We start from the raw sequence: 18,362 nt of genomic DNA on the forward strand, positions 1-18,362 counted from the left end.
GTCACGCGCCTGTGACAAAATGATGTCAGGGCCAGAGGGCCTCTGAGCATGCGCAGAGTGCCTTTGGCTCCTCTTCTGCCGAACGAGGGACTGTGTTAAGACAGAGGCGGACTTCAACTCCCATAATCCCCCTGTCACAGTGTGGGGGGTTTTGGGAGTTGAAGTCCATGCTCTTAAAGTAGTCAAAACTGGCCTTGAGGGTGGACAGGCCTGAGGTGAAGGTCACTGTAGACCCCCAACCTGTCCCAGAGCTTCATTTGGAAGAATTAAATCCTGCCTGGTTGCCTTTGATGTTTACGGAGTCAAAACATAGCTACGCAGCCCCGTATTTGGGGGACAGGGAGGCCGAGGAGCCCCCCAGCCATGGAGCTGATAAGAGCCCCCCTCTTCCTTTGGGGACTAAATCAGGGGTCTCCAAACTTTGTCCCGTTAAGACCGTTGGTCTTCAACTTCCAGCTGGGGAATTCTGGGAGCCGAAGTCCAACGGTCTTAATGGGGCCAAATTTGGGGTTCCCTGGTGTAAATCCTTGCCTTGTGAGAAGCTTCATATCCAAATTAACTTTTATTCCTTATACTGTTTCCTTTATACTTTTGGTGTCTGACAGAAAAAACACCCGAAGAAACCAGAAGCGGTTGAAATGTGGATTGACAGACGACTGTTGCGTAGAAGCTGGGTTGACAAAACCACAAATGATAAAGCCAAGGAAGATCATCAAAACCATAAAAAAGCCAAAAGTTAGAATATCTTGGTGATGCAGCACCCAGAAAAACACGTCCTCCTTCACTTTAATCCCCCAGGCAGGGGAAGATTGAAGGCAAAGGAGGTCCAGGCAGAAGAAGAACCTCATGGCTTCAAAACCTAAAGGTTTGGTTTGGACAAAACTCATGATCACCAACGTCCGATGACGGATATGGCAGAAGAAGAAGAAGAAGAAGAAGAAGAAGAAGAAGAAGAAGAAGAAGAAGAAGAAGAAGAAGAAGAAGAAGAAGAAGAAGAAGAAGAAGAAGAAGAAGAAGATATTGTTTCCATTTTCCCCTAAAATATTAACAGAGCCCACCGTGGTCTGATAACCAAAGTCTTCCCTAGAGAATTGACAAGTCCAGCTGAAACTAAGTTAATCAATTAAAATTAGCAAACTTCCTCAAAATCCCGTAAAGCCTCATCCACATATCAAAGGATAGGGTTTGCAAGCATAAACAGAGTTAATTAAATTAGGTCTCCCAAAGGAACTGCATGTTCACGAGAACAAACATATCTACACACACACACACACACACACACACACACACACACACAGACACACACACACCCCTCAAGGGTAACCCGAGAATCACCATATGAGATGCTTCCACACCCCGGACAAGCTCCCCCGGTAAAAAACTGCCCCTGTGCCCCATTTCTCTGCAAATCATTTTGCATTTCGGAATAAATATTTCTTCTTTCCTCACAGCTGTCTGGATCTCATTTTTATTTATTCTCGCGCAGTCGAGTTAAATCCCTAAATTATTCCTCTGAAATTCTCAATCTTGAACTTTCATATATGCCTGTTTTAAAATTTTATCACTTTATTGGGCAGCGCCCAGAGCCCGTCTCTGGGAGAGATGGCTATTCAAACATATGAAAAATAAATAAAATGTGCTTTTTCCAGCCAGCTGCCTTTTGCAGGCTCCCATTCCTGGAAGACAGGAAGCCGGCAAAGCTCGACCCTGCCCCATGGCTCTGCAACCTCTGGAAACCTCTGGAAAAGGGGAGCCCATCTTCCCTCATCCCCACTGCCTAAAACTGCTTTTATCTGTTTTGCAACTGCATTGGATTTGCCGATTCACATTTGTTTTGCAATCGGTGGCTCTTCCACAATCTTTCTTACAAATGCGGTTACCGGGTTGGCTATTTATTTATTTATTTATTTATTTATTATTCACATTTATAGAGCGCCCCCTCTCCCGGCTATTTATAGTTCTGTGTTGGGTTCCTATTTCACTTTTGTCTCCCAAATTCCATTTTGATATTTTTCGCCCACATTTTCATTGCCAAGATTTCTCTTAATTTTGAAGAGACAAACAGAGTTGGAAGGGACGTTGGAGGTCTTCTAGTCCAACCCCCTGCTCAAGCAGGAGACCCCATACTGTCTCAGACAAGTGACTGTCCAATCTCTTCCTAAAAACCTCCAGTGACGGAGCACTCACGATTTCTGGAGGCAAGCAGTTCCACCGGTTAATTGTCCTCCCTGTTAGGAAGTTTCTCCTTCATTCCAGGTTGCTTCTCTCCTTGATCAGCTTCCAACCATCATTTCTTTTTCCTGCCCTCTGATGCGTTGGACTCTTTAACAGACTAACAGAGTTGGAAGGGACCTTGGAGGTCTTCTAAAATAGAATAGAACTGGAAGGGACCTTGGAGGTCTTCTAGTCCACCCCAACCAATTCTTCCTTATCTGCAGGCATATAAACCTTAATTCCTTCCTGTAAATTACTAATCCACATGGAATTCTTTATTGGCCAATTATGCACGGCTAAAGAATGTAAGAGGACCACACCTGTTTCTTCCCCCCACCCCTTCAACTCTTTTCTCCCATGTGACTGAGGTCTGTGAAAGAGGGGGGGTTTCAACCCTCAGCCGGGGGGGGGGGGGTATGACCCACCACGCCCTGTGCAGGGAATATCTTCAGCTGGACTGAAATCAAGATAAGTGAGCTGCCTGATCAAAGATCAACCACATTCAAAAATATCTTTCTTTCTTTTTTTGCAATCAGAAACAAAAACACGCAGGGGCCTGGGAGAAGTTGGGGGGCACCTAATGAGCAGAGTGAGGTGCAATTTGTTGACCAGTTTGGGCTTACAACCTGCCCAGTGGATTCTTGGAACGGAAGGATCCACCCGCCAATTTCTCACTTGGTGGCAACGTCGCTACGGTTTTGCTTCAGCCTTGGTTCAAATAGTAATTCAGAAGATGCGTGGAACTCTTCCCTAACCAGCATAGCTTTCTAATCACCCCTCCCTCGCTGGGTGGCAGCACTGGGAGCCCCCCTCTGAAACTGGCCTGAAGGGTGCTGGCCAGGGGTGGGTTGCTCCCGGCATTACTGATGGTTCGGTGCGTGCGGAATTTTTTGTTTACCGCCAAACCGCTACTGGTTCAGCTGAACCGGTAGGAATCCGCCACAGGTGCTGACCCTCGAACTGGGCTCCAGGTGGGCTCAAGGGAGGCTGTGGGTGCTTGTCAAGGCAACGAAAGCTCCTGAAAGCTGGAGCCACGTTGCCCCGAGGCATCACCTCCACCTGGCCCCCTGAGTCCTCAACCGGAGACCCCGGTTAAGGACTTGCCATGGGTTGGCTGTTGGGTGTTTCCATTGCTCCCCAAATCTGCCTGCCAATCTGTCCCCCTCCTCCCCCTCCTATATTTTGATCTTTGTCCGGGGCCGCACCCCATGAGGCATCCGCACGTCAAGTCCCCATGGTGAAGGGGAAAGTCCAGGGTTCGAGATGGGCGAGCAGCCTCTTGCCCTCTGCCCGTGGAGGGGTGGGTGGGAAGTGCGGCCAGCTATATAAGTCGGAAAGGGAGATGCGCTCGTCCTTCACTCCAGCTGCTTCCCAGGATGGGCTGCAAGAAGGCAGGCCTGGCGGCGGTGCTTCTCCTCCTGGCCCTGGAGGGCCTTTTCGCCACCGGACCCAGCAGGTAAGCACCGACGCTTCGATTAAACCGAGGCTGCTGCTGCAGGAGGCATCCCTCCCATCCTTCCCTCAGCTGGTGGGAGAGCTGCAACTCTGATCTGGCCCTGGAAGAAATCCAGTTTGGCACCCTTGGTCTAGGGTCTCCTGCTTGAGCAGGGGCTGGACTGGAAGACCTCCACGGTCCCTTCCAGCTCTATTCTGACTTAGGTTTGTCTTTCGGGGATTGTTCAAAGCACCTGGATGACACACGGAGGCCTTTCAGCATTTCTTCCGCCCTTAAAGCTGAAGCCAGAAGCTACTTTGGGGTGGGGGTCTTCAGGGTGGGAATCCCATTTCTAGCAGATCTGAGAAGAGCGGAGGGAGGGCTGGCTCTGGGGGAGCTAACAGAAGGAACACCCAAAATGCTGGAAGGCGAGCAGCTGGGAGAGAGGAGGCTCTCTGCCTTGTCTACGGAGCTTCCCAGTCATCCAGACTATGGTTGTCCCAAAGGGGCTTTAGTGGACAGAACTGAGGAAGCTTCTTGGAGGAGAAGTGAAAAGTTTTCAAAGAATAGCCAAGAAAGTTGACTTTTGATCCTATGCCTAATCAAAAATCTTCATTTAACTTGGATGAGTAACGAAAGGTCACAGTTTCATAGACTTTGGTCCAGGTTTTTTACGTGTGATGCTTCCCTCCACATTGTCCTTGGTGCTCATCCTAAGGCCTGGGTTTCAGACCCCCCGCCCTGCCTCCCTCCGAACTGGCTCCCTTGGAGGGCGAGGGCGACCCACACCCTGCTGGGCACCGGGGGCGGGGGAGGGCGAGGAACACCCAAGGGCTTCTTTGAGGCGAACCTTGGAGCCTTTTGCCATCGGTGGCCATTGGAAGGTCGTGTGGGGTGCAGAAGGAGGGAGGTCCTGGGGGGGGTCCCATTGGGAGGGGAGGGGGGGCAGGGGGCTCTGTCTCTGTGCGGAAGTTAACCCTCCCTGCCCCTCCCTTTCATCCCCTGTTTCAGGGTACACTTAGCCCCAGGTGTGGAGACTCCACCGAAGACCCTGAGCACAGACTGTGAGTAGTATTTCCCTTCTACTCAAGGAGAATATTTGTAGCTCAGGATTGTATTTCCCTTCCTCGCTCCCTCCTTCCTTTTCTCTCCTTCCTTCCTTATTTCCTTGTTTTTCTTCCTTCCTTCTTTCCTTCCTTCCTTTTCCTTCCTTACGTCTGTCCCTTTCTTTCCATCCCTTCCTTCCTTTTCTCTCCTTCATCCCTTTCTTTTCCTTCCTTCCTTCTTTTTCTCTCCTTCCTTCCTTATTTCCTTCTTTTTCTTCCTTCCTTCTTGTCTTCCTTCCTTCTGTCCCTTTCTTTCCATCCCTTCCTTCCTTTTCTCTCCTTCATCCCTTTCTTTTCCTTCCTTCCTTCCTTCCTTCCTTCCTTCCTTCTATCCGTTTCTTTCCATCCCTTCCTTCCTTTTCTCTCCTTCCTTATTTCCTTCCTTTTCCTTCCTTTTCTTTCCTTGCTTCTGCCCCTTTCTTTCCATCCCTCCCTCCATTCCTTCCTTTTTTCTCTCTCCTTCCTTCCTTCCTTCCTTCCTTCCTTCCTTCCTTCCTTCCTTCCTTCCTTCCCCTGCACTACCCTGGTCCCAGAGGGAGCAAGGGGCATCTTCTGTGCAGATGCCCAGGGGGGCACCTGAGAGCTTTGGAGGCAGAGGAGAGAAGGGGGCATTCCACAGCTCCCAACCCTCCTTCCCTCCCGAAGCAGGGAGTGGCCATGCAGTGCCAAACCAGGCGCTTCCAGGCACTGGGAAACCCAGCATCCCTTGCACCTGAGGGCTGTGTATCAATGGCTGGAGGGGCTGACCTTTTGCTCCCCCTTCCCCTTAGACTACTGTGACTTTGACAATGCCGACCATCCCTTCTGCGACTGGAGCCAGCCCCCCGACAGCCAGGGCAGCCTGTGGCTCCAAGCACAGGGGCAGAAGCCTGGGGAGAGCCCTGGACCCCCTGAAGGAGACATCGCACGGAGTAAGAGCTTCGCGGTGGCCCCGGTCTCTTCTGCGGAGGCTGCGCTGGGCCCCTCTCAGGCCAGCATCCTCGTGGGGCCCTGGGACAGACAGGCAGCCCTAGGGTTGGCACCCGCTGCTCCTGGATCCGTGCCACCTTGAACTTCCCTCTCCTGGCCGAGCTTCCCCACAACCTGGGGCTCCCGGCAAGGGGGGGGTACACCCCAGAGATCCCAGGGCAGCAAGCCAAGGCCCTCCCTGCAAAGCCCTGCCCTTCGGGGTGCATCTGGCAGGGGCCCCATCAGCCCGGCCCCTCTGCTCTCCAGCCCCCTAAAAGGGCCACGGCTTCTCCCTTCCCAGGAGACAATTACATCCATCCAGCAGCTGGAGGGCTTGCACAGCTGGAGAGCCCGGATGTGGACCCGGCGGGGGCGGAGGTCTGCGTGCGATTCCTGTATTATTTTTACGGCCTCAGCTCCGAAGTCCCGCTGAGCGTTGAGATCCAGGACGCTTCGGGCAGTGTCGCCCTCTTGTGGACCCCAAAGAAAGTGCAGAGCACCTCCTGGCTGAGTGGGGCCATCACAGTTCCTGCCCAGACTCTGCGCCCCTTCAAGGTAAGGGGGGGGGAGGCAGGGGAGAGTCCTCAACCTATGACCATAATCGAGCCTGGCAATTGCAGTTATAAATCCTGATGTTCGTAAAGCAGGTCACCACGTGGCTGGAGTCATTGCATCCTTTTGTGTGGCGTTCATTAAGCAAACAGCCCCCCCCCCCCCCAGTGTTGTCTGATTTCCTTTGTGGTAATCTGGAAGGAAACCCCATTTTCCCGCAGAAATAGAAATCCGGGGTCACGTGACTGCAGGGCGTTGCGAACAGCCGTAAACGAAGGGCGGTTTTCCAAGGACAAAAATGTGGTCACATAACCACGAGGGCTGGGGGCCACGTCAGAACTTCGGAACCAGGTTGTAAGTCCCGTTTGGAGGAGCCTGTCGTAATTTCGAACGGTCGCTAAGCAGCCAGTCATAAGTCGAGGATTATCACTACTCAGGTCATTCTGACTTCCTGGCTGCCTCCCGGCTGCCTATTTTGTTTTGTTTGGTTGGTTTTGTTTTAATTATTTTATTTTACTATTTTATGTTTTATTTTATTAATTTATTTTATTCTTATTTCATTTCATTTTATTTTATTTTATTTTACTATTTTTTATTATTTTTACTTTGCTTTTTATTTTGTTTTATTTTATTATTTCCTTTTATGTTTTGTTTTATTTTATTTTATTTTATTTTATTTTACTATTTTATTATTTTATTTTACATTTTATTATTTTATTTTATGTTTTACTTTATTATATATTTTGTTTTATCCAGTAATTCAATATAGCTGGCCGTCTCACCCAAGTGACTCTGGGCAGAGTAAAGATAAAAACAAACATAAACTACTCTTAAAAACAGGGAAACATAAACAGAAGCAACATTCGAAACCCAAATATATAACAGAATTGGAAGGGATTTTGAAGCTCTTCCGGTGGTCCAACCGATCTTGGTTATATCTCACAGTTGGCCCACCCTAAGCTCTTGCATAGTTGGTCCTTTGCACCGTAAGCCCTTGTCCGTGTCTGATCTGAATTTCATAAAACAATCCTTGTTAACTCTTGGGGATGGAAAGGCCCTGTTTGGAGAGCAGGAACAAACCCTCATCTGTCTTTCTATCCAGGTTGTTTTCAAAGGCAAAGAGGTCAGCACAGGAGACATCTCACTGGCTCTGGACTCCATCTTCATCCAACCGGGACCTTGTTCACGTAAGCGTTCTTCCCCCATTGTTAGATCTGGGCAACGAGAGACAGACTGCGGACACGACGTGACTTAACAGCTCTTTATTAGTAATAGTAGTGATCCAGCTTACTCTGTGGTCGGAGGGTTCCCCTTTTATAGGGATGAGGCACGCCCATTGACCAATCAGAGGAATACCTGTTTCCCGCTGTAGGAGCGGACCTGAGGGAAGACTTATCCCGATATATGCTAATATCTAACACCCCTCCCCTCCTAGATGGGACGTTGCGGTAGGTGACATAGTCCTTTAGGTAGGTGGGTGTTTGTCTTGCTCGGGAGGAACGTCGGAGTTCAGGTTGTGTTGAAGTACTTGCAGGATTGGTTTCCTGTTGGGTTGAAGTAGTTGCAGGATCGGGTGCTTTTTCTGTTTCTGGAGGTCTTGCGTTTTCGATGCTCTTTTCCCTGGTATCTTGTTCGGCTGCGATGACGGGGGTTTGCTCAGCGGCTGTGATGACGGGGGGTTGCTCAGCTGCGTGCGTGATGTCCTGTCCCCCGCTTAGCTCGCCGGTGTCGTCGTTTCCTGGGATGAAGTTTCCCTGCGGTTGTCTTTCTGTGGACAGGAAACTTTCGCCCTCATCCCTTAAGTTGGAGTGTGCTAGGCGACCTCGAAGCTGATCGATGTGCCTTCTCCAATTCCGCCCATCTTCAAGCTCTAACAAATACGATCGAGGGCCCATGATGCCAATGACCCTTGCCGGTATCCACAATGTCCCCCCTGTGTAATTTTGAGCATAAACAGTGTCTCCTTCTCTAAAAGATCTGACCTTACTTGTAGAGTCTGGGGGAGCCGAGGTAGAATAATTCGGGTGGAGCCTGTCCAGGTGAGATCGTAGGCGGCGACCCATTAGTAGTTCAGCGGGGCTTCTACCCGTCGTTGCGCTCGGGGTAATGTGTTGAATGAGGAGGTAATGGTCAATGCGTGTTTGCCAATCCCCCGGGCCCATCCTGGCGAGGGCCTCTTTCGCGAACCGCACCATTCTTTCTGCCTGACCATTGGACGCTGGATGGAATGGCGCGATGAGGGCGTGTCTGATTCCCAACCCTGCTAAAAATGTTTCGAACTGCATGGCCGTGAATTGGGGCCCGTTGTCCGATACTAACAGATCTGGTAGACCATGGGTGGCGAAAAGCCGCCTAAGAACCTTTATAACTGCCTCTGCCGTGGTTGATGTCATTAGGACTACATCCAACCATTTAGAATAAGCATCTACAACTATGAGGAAGGTTTGACCCTGGAATGGCCCTGCAAAATCAATATGAATGCGTGACCAGGGTGCCTTGGGTTTCTCCCATTCTGTGGCGGGCGCTTCCGGGGGTGCTGGTCTCGACTCCTGGCATGGGTCGCAAGTGGCCACCCACTCCTCTATTTCTTTGTCCATATTGGGCCACCACACATAACTTCTCGCTAACGCTTTCATTCTCACGATCCCCGGATGCCCCATATGTAAAGCATTCAATACCTTTTTTCGTAGCGCAAAAGGAATAACAACTCGATCCCCCCACAACAAACATCCCTGTAACACGGAGAGTTCGTCCCGTTTAGACCAAAACATTTTGAATTCCGGGCCCACATTTCCCTTTGGCCACCCCCTCCATACCCAAGTTTGCACTTGTTTTATTAAATTGTCCTTCGAGGAGAACCTTGCAACGTCGTAAGAAGAAACCGGTCCCGAATCCAAACAGTCAATGAGCAATACCGGTACTTCTGGAGTGGGGTCTGGCAAAATGTCTGGTAATGGGCAACGGCTGAGCGCATCTGCGTGCCCTAGAGTGGAGCCCGGTCGATGAATTAACTTGTAAGAGTACGCAGCCAGGAAAACAGTCCACCTGGTCATACGTGGAGAAAGGGAGACCGGAGTGGGGCGATTTCCCGCCAAAAGTCCTAACAGCGGTTTGTGATCAGTAATGAGTTCAAAATCGCGGCCGTAGAGGTATTCATGGAAACGTTTCACACCTGCAACGGCAGCCAATGCTTCTCTGTCCATTTGGCTGTAGTTCCTTTCGGCCGATGAAAGAGTTCTGGAGTAGAAAGCAATGGGTGCTTCTTTCCCGTCGGGCATCCTGTGGCTGAGGACTGCTCCAACCCCGAACGGCGATGCGTCGCAGGTCAATACCAGCGGGAGGGTCTGACTGTATTGTACAAGTAGTGAGTCAGTGGTGAGCAGGCGCTTTACCCCGGCGAATGCTGCAGCTTCTGCTCGTCCCCATCTCCATGGTGCGTTCCTCTGGAGTAGACGGTGTAGTGGCTCAGCAACGGTCGCCTTCTGTCTCAGAAAAACGCTGTAGAAATTAAGTAGTCCGAGGAAGGCCTGCAACTCGGTTTGATTTCGTGGTGTGGGGGCGTCCTGGATCGCCTTAATTTTCTTTTCAGTGGGGTGAATTCCCTGACCATCAATTCTATAACCCAGGAATTCTACGCTAGGCACGTTAATTTGGCATTTTTCTTTTTTCAGGCGGAGACCCTTCTCTCTGATTCTGGCCAAAACCGATCTGACTCTTTTGTTTAGTTGCTCCTCGTTTGCAGCGGACACCAAGATATCGTCAAAATATGGGACGACTCCCGGTATCCCTTGCAACAGTCGTTCCATGACGCTCTGGAACAATCCTGGAGCAATACTTACGCCGAATTGTAGCCGGTTGCATTTAAACGCTCCTCTGTGCGTCACTATAGTCTGGGCCTCCGCTGTGGCGCTATCTACTGGCAGTTGCTGGTAAGCTTGTGCCATATCTAATTTAGCGAAAACTTTTCCTGGCCCCAATGAGTGCAATAGGTGCTGTACTACGGGCACCGGATATGCGCTCTGTTGTAGCGCGACATTAATTGTGCATTTATAGTCTGCGCACAAGCGGACTGATCCGTCTGACTTAACTGGGGTCACGATAGGTGTCTCCCAACGCGCGTGATCTACCGGCTCCAGGATTCCTTGTTCCACTAACTTATCTATCTCTTTATCTATTTTTGGGCGGAGTGCAAAAGGCACTCGTCTCGGTTTAAGCCGGATTGGCGCCACATTTGGATCTAAATTGAACGATATTGGTTTGCCCACATACTTACCAAGACCGGAGCTGAACACATCCTCGAACTCCTTAAAGATCTTTTCAGCGCTGCTGTTTCTCACGGCGTTGATTCCGGTGACTTCTAATCCCAGGGCTTCAAACCAATCAAGCCCCAGGAGGTTCTGCAATGGCGCGCTGGAGATGGTCACGGGCAGCTGGGCTTCGATGTCCTTAAACTGGATGTGGAATGTGCCTTGGCCCACGATGGGGACTTGGTTCCCCTGGTAGTCTCGTAGCAGGACGTCAGGAGCGCGCAGTTGGCTCTTTCTGAGGCTGGGAATGGCCTGTTTCATGGATGCCCATGAAATGATCGTCAGGGTTGATCCTGTGTCAACCTCCAGCTCGCAGGGTGAGCCCTCCAAGAGGACTGTGACTTTCAGCCTTTTGGGCCGCTTAGGGCGGACCTGATGTATCGTGGTGAGATACGTTCGCAACTCCTCTCTCTGGGTCAACTCTATCTCATCGTCTATATCCTGAAAATACTCTCGTTGAGCGTCTTGGTAGAACGCTCTTTCGGCTCTCTGTGTGAATTCTCTCTGGGGATACGCTCGCTCACTTTCTTGTGAGTAATCTCTCTGGGAATACGCTCGTTCAGCTCTTTGGGGAGTTTCTCTCTGGGTAAACACTTGTGGATTTTTCTCTGGGCGCCCTTTTTGATTTCGCCAAGCCCCTGGGTTGGGCTTCTGTTGGCGGTACATGGGTGGCTGCCGTGAGGCAGGGACTCCGCTCCGGCACACTCGTGCGATGTGCCCAAGTTTGTTGCAGTGCGAACAAACAACGTTCCTGAACCTGCAAGTAGACCTGGGGTGATTCCCTCCGCAGCTTGCGCAGGGCGGCAAACGGGATCCGGGTTTCCCCCCAGGCCTCCAGTGACTGCTCTGCATTAGGTGACTGTCCTCGAACTCGGGATCCACGTAGTCGGGGCTTGCGTCTTCGTAGTGGACTCTGGTTTGTCTCGGTGCTGGCTGGGTTTCGTTGACCCTTCGTTGTATGGTCACTGCTGATTTCTCCGCTGATTCCGACGCTCTTGCTTTGTTCAATGCTGACTGTAGGGTTAGATTCGGGTTGGCTAACAGTTTCTTTTGCAACGAAATGTCTCTTACCCCACAGATGAATTGCTCTAAGATATGCTCTTCCAAATCCCTGTATTCACAGTGGGCTGCTATTCTTCGTAGAGCTGCAACAAATTGGTTAATGGATTCTCCCGCCTTTTGAGTCCTCATGTTGAACTCTTTGCGGCTGACATGGCGGGACGGTTTTGGCGCGTAATGTGTTTCCAAGGCTTGTTTCAGCGTCGCCCATGGTACTGCTTGTATTGGAGTAGGCGCGGTGAGGTCTCTGGCCGTATTGAAGACTTCCTTTCCGCAGTAGCCGAGGAAGATATTTTTCTTTCTTGCATCGGTGATCCCCGTGTACTCATTTGCTTCGAGGAAACACTCGAAGCGAATCATGAAGGCTTCCCATTCGTCGGTTGCTGGGTCGAAAGGAGCGGGGGGAGCATGCATCGCCATCTTCTCAGTTTGAATTTGCCGCGCTGCGGTGATCTGAGATGGCTGCCGGAATTTCTGCCGAATTCCTGGGCTGGATCAAATCCGGAGATTCTTGAAGTAGCGTTCTTCGTCCTATCTGTCTCTCAATCCCACCCTCGTCGCCAATGTTAGATCTGGGCAACGAGAGACAGACTGCGGACACGACGTGACTTAACAGCTCTTTATTAGTAATAGTAGTGATCCAGCTTACTCTGTGGTCGGAGGGTTCCCCTTTTATAGGGATGAGGCACGCCCATTGACCAATCAGAGGAATACCTGTTTCCCGCTGTAGGAGCGGACCTGAGGGAAGACTTATCCCGATATATGCTAATATCTAACACCCATGCCCCCACCACCTTCACGCTTCACGTGTTTCCCAACCTTGGCGGCTTTAAGATGGATGGACTTCAACTCCCAGAATTCTCTGGCACTAATGCACTAATGTTTTCCCTTTTGTCAAAGTACCTGGTGTGCCCAAATATGGGCCACTGGAATAGGGCTGAAAGGCAAATGGGGAGCAGTATGCTCCCTCCCTCCCATATTTGGGCACACCAGGTGCTTTGACAAAAGAAAAAACACTTACTCATTCCCCTGGTTCAGCTGATAAGAGAGGAGAGCTTGTGGCTTAGAGGTTAATACAACTGCCTAATCAGTAAAAACAGCCAAAGCTCGAATCCCAGTAAGGGTTTGGCTAGCTGATGAGAGGTAAATAGTTTGAAATAGATCTATACTAGTCTCCCTTTATTTATTTATCAGCAAAAATGCAACCCCCCCCCCCCACACACACTCTTTGTGGCCAGCTTACTCTCTTGTAATCCCTTCCTCTGCAATCTTTGCACTCTAGGCGATAGACTTCTGGCTAGGGAATTCTGGGAGTTGAACTCCATCCATTTTAAAGGCACCAAGGTTGAGAAACACTGCTCTGGAGAAGAAGGGTTTTGCTGAATGGGTGGTGGTCTCATTCTCCCCCCCCCCCCCCCTTCTACAGCCTGTAAGACCAAATGCGATTTTGATACTGCAATGGATCTCTGTGGGTGGAGCAACCCAGACGAGGGAGATGTGGCTTGGACTCAATGGCCTGGCTCCACAGGGATACCTGGTGTGGGGCCATCAGATGACTTCTCCAGGCCTGGAGGTGAGTATGTATTGGGCAAGAAGAAGGTACTACCTGTTGAGGCAGGTATTCCTAAGGTGCTTTCCTCCAATGCAAGTAGAGGTTTCTTTTGCATGTAACTTTGGGTCACTTTGCATCAAGCAGGAGGGAAGCATATTTCAAATATGCATCAAGCATATTTCAACTTTACCACCACATTTCCACTCTTAACAGTGTTTCAGTAGCACTATCACTCATATTTACATCATGGCTATTTCAACTCACTTTATACATCATTATTCTATGTACTGTACAATTATTTATATAGGTACTGTGCATAGTTTTAACATATCCATATTTACAAATATATACAATATCTTCCCTTTTTAATATACCTCTCCAGTAGTCTTTATGTATGTTCTTTGCATCTATTTTCTAGCAAATTATACCATATATTCCAAATCATATAATCTATTTCTTCTCTATCTTTTAATTCCATAGTTAGCCTGTCCATCTCAGCACAATCTATCACCTTTTTTTATTACCCATGACATCTGAAGAAACGCTATCTTGTTTCCAGTTTTGAGCAAATGTAATTCTGGCAAAGGTCTTCTCTTATTATACCTAATAGGAATAACTCCGGTCTCGATTCAGTTTTTTGCTTCGCAATTTCTTCTAGACATGTCTTTATTTGGTTCCAATATTTCCTGGGCAATATTTTGGGCACCTCCACCACATATGGGAAAATGCACCTTGTTTATATTTGCATCTCCAGCATTCTGCCGATCAGTTCGGAAACATTTCTGCCAGCCTCCGGAGGTTTTTATGGCCCAGCATAGTCTCAGGCTTTTCAAACCTGCTTCCCACCCCCCTCCGGACTCTTGCCCCAAAGCCAATTCAGATCCTTTCCACTGTCATTGTAGCTGGTTCCTACATGTGGCTGGAGCCTTTCGATGAGGGAAGTCGTGGAAGCAGCTTTCTGAAGAGCCCCACGTTCAGTTCGGGAGGGTGCCTTCTCCTGACCTTCTTCTACACTCTCCATGGCGTCTCCGACGATGCAGCCCTGAAGATCTATGCGGCTCCCCCAGGCAGGTTCCTGGGACTTCGGAAGGGGACCCGCCCTCCCCCCAAAGACCCTCCGAGCAGACGGAGCCTTGAGTAAACGCCATTTCCTCTTTGTGTTTCCTGTAAATAGGGGGAGACCTGGGGGTCCCGTTGCTGACTCTCAAAGGGGAACATGGTCCCAACTGGAGGGGAAGGTCTGTTAATTATACCGGGAGGGAGGACATCCAGGTAAGGGGGTCGAAGGGGAGATGATGCGGGGGGGGGGGGTGTTGCTGCTCGCTTTGGCCATGTGGGAGTAGAAGGAGCAGAGGTGGGTTGCTGTGGGCATGGCCCGGTATGGCCCTACCGGTAGTGGCCCGGAGCAGCTGAGAGCATACTGGCACGGTGGCTCTTTTGGCCCACCCTCCCTCGCTCTATATCTGTTTTTACGGCAAACGGCAAAGTTCACATGTGTGCACATCGTGCGGTTCCTGTGCGAGCCCCAACAATCAGCTGTTTCTCGCAGGGGTGGTGGATTTGGCACAGTCAGGCGCTTGTGCGAACAGAACACGCGAGTGCATGATGAGCGTACCGGTAGTGACAGTAAGAGCAACTCCCCACGGAGCAGAGGGGAATACCTGCAGTCCTCCCAATGAAGCCCAAAACTTCCATTGCTAAATGAGACGGTTGCTAAATGAGTTTTCCTTGACAGGGTTGTTAAGTGAATCACTGCCGTTGTTAAGTTAGTAACATGGTTGTTAAGTGAATCTGGCTTCCCCGTTGAATTTGCAAAAGCGAAAGGGGATGGCAGGGCCATGGGGGGTGTTGCAATGGCCATAAGTGTGAAAAACAGTCATCACCCTTTTTCAGTGCCGTCGTAACTTCAAATAATCACTAAATGAATGGTTTTAAGTTAAGGACGACCTGTATCCACGTGACAGATTGTCAGGCTCCCAAAACCATAAATGGCACCCAGAGATTTTTCTAAGCAGTTTCCTTCCTCTGCTCCACGCCTACGGACCGAATCTTGCCAAACTGTAGCAGACTATTTTCCTCCTAAGATGTATACTTTCGGAATTAATAGGAAGGAACTGCCTTCACCCTCTTTCTTCCACGCAAACGGAGCTGTCCCTTCCTCCTTTGGAGTGGAGCCCTTCCCTGCGGGGAATCCAGACTACCGTCTGGAACATCTCATTTGTCGAAAGGGCCCACCTCTGCTTGCTCTAGAACAGGAATCTCCAACTTTGGAAACTTCCTCCAAACTGTTTTTTAAATTGTTCTTAAATATTAATTTTATTGGGTTTTTACAATTGGGGTATTTTAAAGCAGATTTTTAACTGTCCATAGATGTAATTTGTTTCCTCCTCCGTGTATGTATGTGTGTTGTGTATGTATGTACGTTGGGTGTTGTTATATATTTTTTATGTTATATGCTCCATTGTACGCCGCCCCGAGTCCTACTTGGAAAGGGAGCGGCTAATAAATCCAAATTTATTATTATTATTATTATTATTATAAGAATTGTGGACTTCAACTCCCAGAAATGCCCAGGCCTTTTTGCTCCTTAGAGATTGCGGAGGAAAGGATTACAAGAGAGTAAGCAGGCCACAATGGGTAGGCATATAAAAAGGAATGCATTAGTGCCGGGGGATTCTGGGAATTGAAGTCCACGCCTCTTAAAGCCACCAGGTTTGTGGCTTTAAGTTGCCACAGTTGGAGACCCCGGCCCTAGAATCCAAGGTGCCTCCTTACCATTGTGTGATCTCAACTCCTCTTTACTGGAGCATGTCTCAATCAGCTGTCAGAGAGCCTGTCAACCACACAGCTGCTTACACTACTGGCTGGATGCATGGCCCCCTGGCTATTATGGCAGAACATGGCAGGTAACCTCGCTTTACACAAGTGGTGGAGTTAGAGCATGGCAGAGCATGGACACTCGAGGGACTCTACCACCAGTGTGGCAATGTCAGACTCGAGACCCGCAGGTTGGATCCGGCCAAAAATGGGCTGCGCGGAGGTCTCTGTCAGCCAAAACAGGCTGCATCTCCATCCCTCCGTGGCCCATTTTTAGCCCCCACAGCCTCCTGCAGCACTCTGCCAGCCAAAAACGGGCTACACGGGGGGTTCGCAGGGCCTCCGTGTGGCTCATTTTTGGCCTCAGAGTGCTGCTGGAGGCCATGGAGGGTGAAAATGAGGCATGGGGGGGGGGGGAAACCATGCACCCTCCTGTGCCCCGTTTTGGCCAGTAGGGTGCTACAGAAGGCACCAGTCCGGCCTCCCCCACCCTCCCCGCCCCACCACCAGCATGTGGAGGAGAACTACAATGCTGATCCGGCCCTCGAAGAAATCCAGTTTGACACCCCTGCTCTACACAGAAGGTCCGATCTTAGAGAGGTTAATTAACATAACTGTTGCCTGCAATGCTACACCCAGAAGTTGAGTGGGCATCCTTAAGCATCCACGGGCATCCTTTCCTGCTGGTGGTCACTCACGGTTTTCCCCTTCCAGTTTGTCTTCGAAGGCATCTATGCAGGGAACCCCGGCTTGGCAGTGGACAATGTGGCAGTTTCTCCCTGTGAAGGTAACCCAGGCCTGACCCTGTGGGCAAGTAGTGTGGGTGGTGGTGGGAGTGGGGCTGAAGAATAGCCAAGGGGTGAAGGGAAGCTGACTCTGCCTCGCTGCCTTTCCTGCCCCACAGATATTTTTGCCAGCTGTGATTTCAACAACAACACGGACCCCTTCTGTGGCTGGAGTGAGTCTATGAATAACACCTGGAAACGAACAAACCGAAACACCCCAACCGAAGACACTGGGCCCCCTGGAGATTATCCCCACGGTGGTAAGAAGAAGGGGACACGCCTGGGATTTCAAGACGGGGATTTCATCACTTCCACCACATTCGAATTGGGGCAGAGATGGTATTCAGCAGGTTCTGACCAGTTCTAGAGAACCAGTAGCAGAAATTTTGAGTCGTTCGGAGAACCGGCAAATACCACCTCTGGCTTTATTTTATAATTAAATAAAATTGATGAATTGTCCGGTGAGTTGCCTTGCAGGAAATTGGCAAGTTGTCCCATGGTGAGTGGGCCATGGTGAATTGGCAGCGATGAGTTGGCCACGGCGAGTTGTCCCATTTTGGAGGAGGGTTGTGGTCCTTAGTGCTAGATGAGCATAGTTGTTTCCTTGCAGACATTTCATGACCCAACTGGGTAACATCATCAGTGTAATGATCCTTGATGAACATCATCTAGCAGTAATGATGTTACCTACTTGGGTTCATGAAATGTCTGCAAGAAAACAACCAGATTCAGAGAGCGCCAAGGACCCCTCACAATACTCTGTGGCCTGACCTCCTCCCTCTGGCGCCTGTCCTGTCAGTGTTGACATAAGGACCATGGATGCCCTGATGGGTCTCCCTCACCTTTTTCTAGAAGGCTACTACATCTACGTAGAAGGTGGCCAACTAAAGCCGAATGAGTCTACGCGTTTCTCCAGCTCACCATTCTGCATCAGTCAGGAGGCCTGCGTTGAATTCTACTACCACATGCATAGCGTCGTGGAAGTGGAGACTCAGTTGCAGGTCCTGCTGGAGGACCCTTCAGGAAGCGCCGTTCTACTCTGGAACCGTATAGGGACTCAGAGTCCCAACTGGCTGTATGGATCTGTGACATTGCCGTACACTAGAGCACAGCCAAGCAAGGTTAGTGGAAGAGGAGACTAACGGATCCCCGGTATACAAGGCGCACCAGTGTAGTTTATTGACAACCAGGAGTTTGCATATTTTAGGATGCAAGACTTGTGGGGGGGAAAGGGTAGAACAGATGTCTGCATATCTGCGGTGGTCCCAGCTTTTGGGTAAGATGAATCATGATTGACTACCAATAAAGGAGAATATTTGTAGCTCAGAATTGAAATGAGGATGCTGTCAGGTTTCCTAAAAATGCCCTAATTAATTTACGAGCCTCGAGCCAATGTTCAAAAGAAATCCAGTCATTTATTAGCAGCACCATTAGGCAAGGCCTTTTCGCAGTCAGATCTGAGCCTTGTTAGGCTGAATTATAGCTGAACTTTACCCCTGTTCCTTCCCTCCTCTCAGTCTGTGTCATAAATCATATTCCCCAATGAGGTGCACCCCTCCCAAGTCTACTGCAGTAATCTGAGATCCA

At 49.8% G+C, this 18,362-nt stretch overlaps 1 long non-coding RNA gene across 1 annotated transcript; it reads left to right on the forward strand.

The window, feature by feature from the left end:
• The first annotated feature begins 2,589 nt into the window (after positions 1–2,589).
• On the forward strand, positions 2,590–4,713 carry LOC309400365. Its single transcript, XR_014176645.1, has 3 exons — positions 2,590–2,686; positions 3,579–3,670; positions 4,661–4,713. It is a non-coding gene; the product is annotated as an uncharacterized lncRNA (long non-coding RNA).
• The last annotated feature ends 13,649 nt before the right edge of the window (positions 4,714–18,362 follow it).

This window comes from Natrix helvetica (genome assembly GCF_964273705.1).
Source record: "Natrix helvetica genome assembly, chromosome: W".
In the NCBI taxonomy this organism is placed as follows: domain Eukaryota; kingdom Metazoa; phylum Chordata; class Lepidosauria; order Squamata; family Natricidae; genus Natrix; species Natrix helvetica.